Source organism: Oncorhynchus tshawytscha, linkage group LG03 (genome assembly GCF_018296145.1).
Source record: "Oncorhynchus tshawytscha isolate Ot180627B linkage group LG03, Otsh_v2.0, whole genome shotgun sequence".
Taxonomy (NCBI): Eukaryota; Metazoa; Chordata; class Actinopteri; order Salmoniformes; family Salmonidae; genus Oncorhynchus; species Oncorhynchus tshawytscha.
In genome coordinates this window covers 17,351,487-17,362,645 of record NC_056431.1, presented here as the reverse complement: position 1 = coordinate 17,362,645, position 11,159 = coordinate 17,351,487, and the positions used below count along the sequence as shown (strand labels likewise).

The 11,159-nt window shown below is 42.0% G+C and overlaps 1 pseudogene; it reads left to right on the top strand.

The window, feature by feature from the left end:
- LOC112222886 lies at positions 1–10,947 on the top strand (annotated as a pseudogene).
- The last annotated feature ends 212 nt before the right edge of the window (positions 10,948–11,159 follow it).

Genomic DNA, 11,159 nt, shown 5'->3' with positions numbered 1-11,159 from the left:
AAAAGAGATGGGGGAGAAAAAGATAAAAAGGGTGGTAAATAATACCGGTGTAACTGGTTGAGGGTGAAGTGGAAAGAGGATTGTGGGAGACAAAGGGAATACAGTGGGAGGGAGAGAAAATGCGTGGTCAAAGTGAAACAATGCAGGTTTGATAGGAGACAGAAGTGGGGTCATTTAGGCATATGAAAGGAGATTGGGCTAAGTAATAAGGCTCTGATCAATTCTATTGATCTGGCTTTCTCTGCACCGGTGCAATGAACAAATGATCTCATTGACCTAGAGATTCACGAGTTTGTTAAAGAAATGGCTTTGAAAAGACCACAAGGGGACATGTCTGTTCATGTCCATGGCCTCTCCACTCAATATCAGGCCATATAAAGTCAATAAATCGTATCTAGTCAGCACAGTCTCTCGGTGCATATCAGACCAACCACTGACCTTCTCCAATGAATTGACCTTATTTTTCACACAATCGACATTGCTTCAGAAATCCTTATGGATTTGTTTTGCATTAAATGCATGCACTTTTCTCCTATATGGCCTTATGGTACTGTACTACTAGTGGTGTTGTACCAACTGTTCATTCCTTTCTAGCATGACTCTTTGGGAGTTGGCACATTTTCTGAAAGGTCAGGGGGTCATCAACGCCATCAACCTGGATGGGGGTGGTTCCTCCACTTACGTGGCAAATGGCTCATTGACCAGCTACCCCTCAGACCACTGGTAAGCCAAACAGAGAGCTTAGGTCACATGTTCATTGCAATAACATTACAAGGTTTATGTAGCTGCTTTTTGTGACTTTTATTTTAGTCAAATGTTGTTGCTGTTTGACACACTGCAATTTCTATTCATGATATTCATTCTCTCACCTGCTTTCTTTGTCTCCATGTTCCCCATCTCGCCTATCGGTTTCCTCCTTCAGTGTCTCAGACCCCATGTGGTGCTGCCCTCGGCGGGTCTCCACCATCTTGTGTGTCCACCATCCTGTGTGTCCGCCAGCCCCAGTGCCAGCCTGAGGACTGCAGCGGTCACGGGATGTACATCGATGGGCACTGCCAATGCCAGGAGGGCTGGAATGGGACTGGCTGTGACAACCTGGTGTGCCAACCGCCCGCCTGCGGTGCCCACGGTGTCTGTACACAGGGTGAGTGATAACTGGTGAGGAGTGGGTACAGTTGTTCTCTCTTGTGTTCTGAACAAGCTCTGAGGTCACAATGAAATGCCTCTTGCCTCTTTCTTTATCTATTCTTTCTCCTCTTTCTTATCTCATCTCTCTCCTGGTGCAGATGGCTGTGCGTGTGATGCTGGATGGAGAGGGGTGAACTGCGGCCAAGGTAATCAGCCGCTCTCTCTCTCTTTCTGGCTTGGTTTGTTTACACAACAAGTCTGTAATTTCTCCTGGTGTGAAACATGTTGCTTGTCCCCAGGACCCTATGATTTGTGAAGAATGTACTCTATCGAGCATTGGCAATTACGATTGGTAGTTATAACGTCCACATTCCAGGGCAGTACTTTAACACCTCCTAGCCCTCACATTTTCTTTCACTCACTGCACCCTCTCCCAACCCCATGGTCCTATAATACACTCCTAATACACTTACTTTCCTGACCAAACCTGTATCCTACCTAAAACTTTGTACAGTGAGGTCATGTCCTCATATCCTGTAATACTCCCTCCAAAATCTACAGTATCTGACCGTCCACCGATAACAGCTTACTTGTGTCTTAACTTATTTTATCTCTCTCTAAGTGTGTGATTTGGGTTTCTATGGTGACGGCTGCACTAACGGGGTCGTGTAACCCTGTTTACGGTGTCTGCAGCTGCCCCATTGGTTTCCATGGTGAATCCTGTGAACAAGGTGTGTTTATACATGGGTGTGTGTACTGCTAGTAGTGTGGCAGGATAAGTGTGTAAATCTGCTTGATTGGTGTACACCTAACAACCTGTTATGATCCTCCAAAGTAAATTCGTAATCCCCTCTCAATCTCTAATTTCTCTTTCCGATTCCCCGACATTCCCTCACCTGCTTCGATAATGGCACCTTGGCGCATTTCCAATGTTATGCCTTATTCCCAGTCTCACAAGGATAACGGTGATCAACAAAAGCTTTCCCAGTGGTCCGGTTAGAACATTCCCTCTCTGTACGAGTTTTGCCAATAGTCTCTCTTCAAATCTCTGAATGAACAGCTGGAACGCATTAGCCCTAATAGGCTAAGCCTACGTTACATCACTTCCTTGGTCCTCTGATGACCAAATCCTGGACTGAATACCTTTTGCTTTGGAGATTAAATGAAGCTTTTGTTGAAGTCGTATTGTCTGTCAGAGCCTTTTCACTCTTCATGTACATCATTGCTGTAGTTCCCATGTATTATGAACTAGTTATACGTATATGTGACAATTACATATGGTGAACAGTATCTTCAAGTCTCTTAGAAGGTCTAGGAAACCAAAACATTGGTACTAACCCCTGATGTTGCAAGCTAGAGCAGTGGTTTTCAGGAAGGAAGTTTCTTAACTTTAAAGCTTCATTGTATTTTCCAGTGACATCTCATCCTGTTTCCTTGGTGTCTCTTACATCCTTTCCTGTGTTCCCCTCCCCACACAGTGGTATGAGGCCACCCGTAACACCCGCGCCTGCTCTGAGCACTATTAGTTGCAGTAACTAAACGCATCACAACATACTGCATAAAGAGGTTTACAAGCCTCTTCATGATGTCTGCACCTCAATCTCTAAAGAGTACTAATAGTTTCATAGTTGTCATCCTGTAAAGTGTCTTGTATAGTATGTGGACCACTTCATTCAAAACCTGCTAGCATAGGTTTTCTGTTTTATTGGTTCCCCATCATTACATGGTACAGACATTCAGGATATGTTTCAGTTGGCTGTATGTAGTCTAGGGCTGCCCCCAACAACAACAAAAATATTGTTTGACCGACGTCGTCTGTACCTTCAACCAATCGATTGGATCGATATTTTTAAACGTGTATTTTTCCATATAGACACATCCTATGTATTTTGATAAAATCAACTGTATGCATTGAGCTTGTCTGACACTTTAAGCTCACTGTTTGATTAAATAAGACACAAATGACTCTAGAGGGAGCCAGAGATCTAGATAACCAGAAGAAAAACCTTAACCTGACCCAACCATCCCTCTCCTGATGGCTTTTTCAGATTCTGCCATTGTTCTCCTGAAGTTGCCGGTAATAGGCTGCACGAGGAGTCGGCAACCATTTTTTCATGTGGAATGACAATTTATATTACCATATCTACCGATCTGTGTGCCAGTTATGGTTTTCATATGCACATTTATAATAACGTTTTATTTCAATCATTGTCATGTGGTTAATCAAAATGATATCTAAATTAAAATGATACAAACCTTAAAAGTAACTTCTATTGCCATTGGTCAACTATGTAAAAATAGCCTACATAAAGCCAACAAATAAAAAAAACATTGCAGCCTGCCGGTAGAAAATATCCAATAAATGATATTGGCTATGCATGGCCTTTCTGCAATGAACTTGAAACATTGTATTAATTTGGGTCTGGTCTGAAGCTTGCTCTAGCAAACTTGCAACATTGTATAAAATATTCTGGGCCCTCTGTTTCAGGCTCCTGTGAGCTCTGGACAGACACAGCTGTAGGCTATTTGCGCAAGTGATAGGAAGCAGTGCTTGACTTGGGCAGGAGCTCACTGGAGCTGAGTACCGACACCTCAAATTTCCTACTGCTTGAGCTCCAGCACCCAGAATGAGACCAGGACCTATTTCAGTCCAAGTCAACCACTGATGAGAAGTAATCGGGTAGGCCTATTCAATTATGTTTCCATTGGATCAGAGAATGACATTTTTCCATTCACACTGAGTTGTATTCAGAAGGGAGAGAGCTGGAAAGATTTTTCAAATATATTGAGGGACTATAGTCATTCTCAATGCATGTAAAAATACTTTGTTTGCTTGCTGTTCGAGGTGAAAACATTACTTTGAGAAGCTCCACAGCTCCACAGCTTAACCACCACAGCGGTGGTTAAGCCAATCAGAAATACTATCAGATACCCAAATGGGCACATTTATATGCTTAAAGTTGTCCGCAGGCCAGGTAGCCTATAGATCTACTTCTAAGCGTAATCAGTTGCACGTCCTTACTCAGCATTGACAGGAGCGCTCCAAACAAAAGACAGTGACTAAATTGACAGAACTCGTAAATGGGTTGAAATAAACCAAAACTTGTTCCTCACAAGTGTTGCATAAGTTGTGCCCTCTGCAAACAATGTGTCCACTCCGACAATGAGAACGCTAAAAGGAATAATATATTGAATGCATCAACAGAAATTACCATAGCCGAACAAACATTGTAGATTGGCAATTAATGGCAAATGGACAAATGGTGATCTATGTAATGAGAAATTGATATACACTAACAATCAAACACAAATGATTCACACAATGAAGTTATGAAACAATGAATGTGCACAAATTGGTGGAAGAGCGCATTCTGGAGAGAGAAGCGAATCTGGGTGCTTCGTGGTCAATCCGAAGTCTGCATTGGCCTTGCAGTATTTACGGAGATACGGCCTCTGCAGAAGTCAGGGCATTCATACTACTTCCACTTCGCGGTGAGTTTGTGTTTAGACAGGATGTAACGCTCCCATCAACCGTCAACCAATCATGTCAATGTGGAGCTATACAGAGCCCTCCACATTGTTACATTTGTCAGGTACATGGCCTCTGCGTGCCTCCAGAGGCACAGTAAATTGGCTCACACCCTCCATACGGAGTCTCGGACCACATTTTCGGATCAAACATAAATTGACGTAGTCTTAGCCACATTTTAGTCTAGTCTTAGTCGACCAACAGCCTGTCGACTAATTGGGGTCAGCCCTAATGTGGTCGTCCTGTGTGTCTAGTGTTATGTTTTTTCGTTGTAGTACAAATCAGGAAGGTTTATCTCTGAGATGATCTCAACTGGCCCAGCACACCCAGACTCATTTCCCTTCTATGTATTACCTCATTTCATCTCTTCCCCTCTCTTGTTCCTGTCTGTCATTTTACCTCCCTCCTTGTTCGTTACTGTTGGCCTTGCTTTCTCAATTCAAAGGGCTTTATTGGCATGGGAAACATGTTAACATTGCCAAAGAAAGTGAAATAGATCATCAAAAATAAACACTGAACATTACACTCTCAAAAGTTCCAAAGGAATAGACATTTCAAATGTCATATGGCTACATACAGTTGTAACGATGTGCAAATTTGGTGAAGTACAAAAGGGATAATTAAATATGGGTTGTATTTACAATGGTGTTTGTTCTTCACTGGTTGCCCTTTTCTTGTGGAAACGGGTCACAAATATTGCTGCTGTGATGACACACTGGTATTTCACCCAATAGATTTGAGAGTTTATCAAAATTGGATTTGTTTTCACATTTTTGGTTTGTCTGTGTAATCTGAGGGAAATATGTGTCAATGGCCATACATTTGGCAGGAGGTTAGGAAGTGCAGCTCAGTTTCCACTTCATTTTGTGGGAAGTGTGCACATAGCCTGTCTTCTCTTGAGAGCCAGGTCAGCCTACGGCGGCCTTACTCAATAGCAAGGCTATGCTCACATAGTCAAAGCTTTCCTTCATTTTGGGTCAGTCACGGTGGTCAGGTATTCTGCCACCAGGTATTCTGCCATTCTAGTTTGTGCTTTTTATTTTTTATTACTTGACACATTGGAAATGTATTTTTGTTTTTTCATGTGGTTGGGTCTGATTGTGTTAGACCAACTTGCTTAGGGGACTCGGGTTAATTTCTCTGTAGGTGATTGCTTTGTTATGGAAGGTTTGGGAATCACTCACTGTCGGTCTCCCCCTCCCTTACTCTGCTGGTTGTGTCGCAATGTAGGGCATAGCAGGGATGTGTTCATGAGCTCTCGTAAACTCTGATGTATGACAGGCACGTGCAGACTGGAATCTCACTCCTCAGCACACCACATTGTTTATCTCAGTGCATCACACAGAGGTAGTGGATCACACTATCTCTGCTATTTACTCTAGTTCTATGTTGGTGGTGTTTTTATGTGTGGGGGTTGGAACATATTAACGCAACACTACACTGACTCATTCCCTTTTGACTTTCTCGTGTGTTATAACTCACCCCCTCCCGCAGTCCTTCATCCCATGTCCTCTAAGCTTGATCGCCCCTTTCAGTCTCAATGTAGCCCAGCACAGTGCTCCTTATCAGGATGATGAGCTGACTGGCCCTCACCATCTACTGACTGCCTGGCTGCCACTCACAGCACACGTGCAGGAGTTTAAAATATTTAGACCCTTGTGAAAGAGGTGGGGGGCTTAGTCTGGTCATGTTGGGATGTATGTCACAAACTAGAGTAACCCTAAAAAATCCCCAGTCCTCTACATATACATATGTCAAGTTTAATTTCTTAATAGCTTGTTTACACTAGTATGTAAATGTACAGTGCCTTCAGAAAGTATTCATACCCCTTAACTTATTCCATATTTTGTTGTTATAGCCTGACTTCAAACAGGATTGAATATATTTTTGGGGTGACCCATCTACACCCAATCCCCCATAATGGCAAAGTGAAAACTTGGTTTTTTTTTTGCAAAAAATGTTTTTGTTAAATACAGAAATATTTCATTTACATAAGTATTTACACCTGTGAGTCAATACTTTGTAGAAGCATCGTAGTCTCTAAGCTTTCCACACCTGGATTGTACAACATTTGCCATTTTAATTTCAAAGCCTTCAAGCTCTGTCAAATGTTTTGTTGATCAATGCTAGATGACAATTTTCAGGTCTTGTCTTAGATTTAAGTCAAAACTGTAAGTCAGCCACATTCACGGTCTTCTTCATAAGCAACTCCTGTGTAGAATTGGCATTGTGTTTTAGGTTATTGTCCTGTTGAAAGGAGAATTCATCTTCCAAGTGGCGCTGCGGTCTAAGACACTGCGTCTCAGTGCAAGAGGTGTCACTACAGTCCCTGGTTTGAATCAAGGGTGTATCACATCCGGCTCTGATTGGGAGTCCCATAGGGTGGTGTGTAATTGGTCCACTGGTTTGGCCAGCGCAGGCTGTCATTGAAAATAAAAATAATTTGTTCTTAACTGGCTTGCCTAGTTTAATTGAAAAAAAATATCTCACTCTACCGGTCAAAAGTTTTAGAACGTCTACTCATTCAAGGGCTTTTCTTTATTTGTACTATTTTCTACATTGTAGAATAATAGTGAAGACATCAAAACTATGAAAAAACACATACGGAATCATGTAGTAACCAAAAGTGCCACACAAATCAAAATATATTTGAGATGCTTCAAATAGCCACCCTTTGCCTTGACAGCTTGCACACTCTTGGCATTCTCTCAACCAGCTTCATCTGGAATGCTTTTCCAATCTTCTTGAAGGAGTTCCCACATATGCTGAGCACTTGTTGGCTGCTTTTCCTTCACTCTGTTGTCCAACTCATCCATCTCAACTTGGTTGAGGTCGGGGGATTGTGGAGGCCAGGTCATCTGATGCAGCTCTCCTTCTTGGTAAAATTCTTGGTAAAATTTCACAAAGACACGGCGATTGGAACCAAAAATCTCCCATTTGGATTTTGCGACTGCACTTGAAATTTTAAGTACTGACTGACCTTCATGTCTTAAAGTAATGATGGGACTGTCATTTCTCTTCGCTTATTTGAGCTGGACTTGGTATTTTACCAAATAGGGCTATCTTCTATATACCCCCCTTGTCACAACACAACTGATTGGCTCAAATGCATTGAGAAGGAAAGAAATTCCACAAATGACATTTTAACAAGGCAGCTGTTAATTGAAATGCATTCCAAGTGACTACCTCATGAAGCTGGTTGAGAGAAAGCTTTTCGCACTCTTGGCAGTCAAGGCAAAGGCTGGCTATTTTGAAGAAACTCAAATATAAAATATATTTTGAATTAACACTTATTTTTGGTTACTACATGATTCCATATGTGTTACTTCATACTTTTGATGTCTTCACTTTTCTACAATGTAGAAAAGAATAAAAAGATAAAGAAAAACCGTTGAATGAGTAGCAGTTCTAAAACTTTTGACTGATATTTGAGAAAGAAAATTGTCTGGTGGAAAGCAGGGTTTTGCCTGTGCTAAGCTCCATTCTGTTTTATTTATTTTTTATCCTGAACAAGTCCCCCTATTACAAGCATACCATTAAATTCATGCAGCCACATGTATGCTTAAATGGAGTGGTGCTCAATGTGTTGTATTGGATTTGCCCCAAACATAACTATATTCAATACAAAAGTTAATTGCTTTTCCACATATTCTGCAGTATTACTTTAGTGCCATGTTGCAAACAGGATGCATGTTTTGGAATATTTTTATTCTGTACAGGCTTCATTCTTCTCACTCTGTCATTTAGGTTAGTATTGGAGACTTTTATCTCCCTCACCAACTTCAAACATCTGCTATCTGAGCAGCTAACCGATCGCTGCAGCTGTACATAGTCTATCGATAAATAGCCCACCCATTTTTACCTACCTCATCCCCATACTGTTTTTATTTATTTACTTTTCTGCTCTTTTGCACACCAATATCTCTACCTGTACATGACCATCTGATCATTTATCACTCCAGTGTTAATCTGCAAAATTTTAATCATTCGCCTACCTCCTCATGCCTTTTGCACACAATGTATATAGACTCTCTTTTTTTTCTACTGTGTTATTGACTTGTTAATTGTTTACTCCATGTGTAACTCTGTGTTGTCTGTTCACACTGCTATGCTTTATCTTGGCCAGGTCGCAGTTGCAAATGAGAACTTGTTCTCAACTAGCCTACCTGGTTAAATAAAGGTGAAATAAAAAATAAAAAAAATTGTGGAGTAAGTACAATGTTGTTGATCCATCCTCAGTTTTCTCCTATCACAGCCATTCAACTCAACTGTGTTTTAAAGTCACCATTGGCCTCATGGTGAAATTCCTTAGCGGTTTCCTTCCTCTCCGGTAACTTAGGAAGGCAGCTGTATATTTGTAGACTGGGTGTATTGATACGCAATCCAAAGTATAATTAATAGCTTCACCATGCTCAATGGGATATTCAATATGTTCCTACCAATAGGTGCCCTTTGCGAGGCATTAGAAAACCTCTCCGGCCTTTGTGGGTGAATCTGTTTGAAATTCACTGCTCAACTGAGGGACCAATTATCTGTATGTGTTGAGTTAGTCATTCAAAAATCATGTTAAACACTTATTGCACAGAGTGAGTCCATGCAACGTATGTGACTTGTTAAGCAAATCTTTACTTCTGACCTTTAGGCTTGCCATAACAAAGGGGTCAAATACTTATTGACTCAAAACATTTCAGCTTTTCATTTTAAATTTGTAACAATTTCAAGAAGCGTCATTTCACTTTGAAATTGTGTGTGTAGGCCAGTGACCATCTAATTGTCATCCATTTTAAATTCAGGCTGTAACACAACACTGTGTAAAAAGTTAAGTGGCTTGTATTTGCTTGAGGCCATGTTGAGGAATAACAAATTGTCGCATTTGTACTTTGAATGACAGTTTTTTTTTTTTACATCCTTTTTGCATTTTAGTCATTTTCTTTGTCCTCCATTTAAGCTGAGAGTCACAGCTAGTGCATTCAAACAAGGAAGCTGAAGTGACCATCTATAGTTGGTGTGATAATGTGAGCATCATAGTGGTGTGTGAGGATGAGACTTTAGACATGGAGAGTGGTTTCTGTAATTGCTGTTTATACTGTTTCCACAGCTGGCCATTGCCTGGCCAATCAGATGTTTGCAACATGGAGAGAGGAGGAGACACACAAATCCAAGCCTTATCTCTGAGTAAGTGCCAAAGGTCATATCAGCTGAACCCCCTCCCTGCTGTTAACCACCTACAAATCAATCTAACTGCCCTCCTCGCATGCACAGCCACGCTCCCTCCTTTGAATCCCTCCGTCGCTCTCCTATTGTAAATCAATGCAGATGACCATTGTGCAAAACACAACCATGCTATTTTTCACAGCTTGGCTCTGACAGAAATTCATAGTCATTTAATCAATCATATGTTATGCCTCGATGGTGTGACTAACAGCGTGTCCACTGCTATGTTTGATGTTCTAATATTTGAATGGACAAACAGTGCAGGGGCCATACGCATTTAACCCCTTACCTTTCATAAGCTAGTGAGGGATTGTTTTGAGTTGCTATGGTTTCTGCCAAGTGCTCTGGAGGGTTTTTCTCCACAATTGGAGTGGGAGGTTCAAGTTTGTTTATTCATTGCTCATCTTTCTCTGCCTTATCGCTCTTCAATTCCTCCTCCCGTTTTCACTCATCGTCCTACAAATGTTCCTTTTTGGGGAACATATCAATGAATGCTCTTCTGATAATGATAATAAAAGTGGGTTGGATTTGGATTGAATATGTACATTTTCCAAGCGCTCTACATGCCGCAAATACACCACTTCCAATGCTTAGCTCCCAACGTTTTCCATTTCCCATCTCCCCTGTTCTCGCTTCTCATCCCTCATCTCTCCCCAGGCAGCGCTTGCTCATTGTCACTGGCCTGTTGACCTTTCTGCTGTTGGCCAGCCTGGTGGGTCACCTGATCAAGATGTGTCGGGGGTCCGCGGCTCACCACCCCGGCCGTGTGGACAACTCCTACGTTTCTCCGACAGAGATCAATGGTGGTGTGTGCGGTTCAGGGGTCCGAGCGAAAGGGTCGCAGCCCAACAGAGGAGTATTCGAGATGGAGGACTGACTCCCAGGATAAACTGTGGTCGTGTGCGTGCTGAGGGAGGGTGATGGGGGACGGGTGGGAGTGAGCCTACCCTGTTAGGACTGTCTGGAGAAGCTCTCTCTAACATACTGTAAAGAGGGGAGAAAGGTTTAGATAGAGAATGGGTTGCAATCAATAAAGGAGAGGAAGAGATGGAGCCAGGGATAGAGAAGGGCATAAAGAGGTCAGGGAGGGAGGGAGGGAGGGAGTGCAGTGCGGAGGGAGGGAGAGCTGACAAGGCCCTCAGATGTTTCACACTCTATCCCTATTTGAAAGAGGGCTATTTGTATTTTCCCTCCGGCTCGTCACTCACCATCTCGTTATCCAGAGTGGATCTAAAGAAAGAGAAACAGCCTGAAAAGAAAGGCATAAAGTAAAAGGAGGAAGAAAATA